The following is a 282-nucleotide window of genomic DNA, read 5'->3' as shown; positions in this document are numbered from 1 at the left end:
TCCCACTGAAACAAAGCAAAAGTTTCCTCGTATACAGATGAAACCATTATACATAGTAAACAGTTTAATAATATACGTAGTATATTGTAGACCGTGCATTCAATTAATAATTGGAGCTATTCGACTTTTTACGCTTATGCGAAATTAGCACACTGAACGCAGTTATACACATATATGTCTTGCTGACGAAGTGCAAATCATGCAAAAGTAAACTCTAAAGGTAAGAAGCGAATGGTACTTTATTTCTTGCGTAACACACTCAAACATACGGACGTACAAACG

Source organism: Penaeus monodon, chromosome 22, assembly GCF_015228065.2.
Source record: "Penaeus monodon isolate SGIC_2016 chromosome 22, NSTDA_Pmon_1, whole genome shotgun sequence".
NCBI classification, from domain to species: domain Eukaryota; kingdom Metazoa; phylum Arthropoda; class Malacostraca; order Decapoda; family Penaeidae; genus Penaeus; species Penaeus monodon.
Note: the sequence above shows the minus strand (reverse complement) of the source record.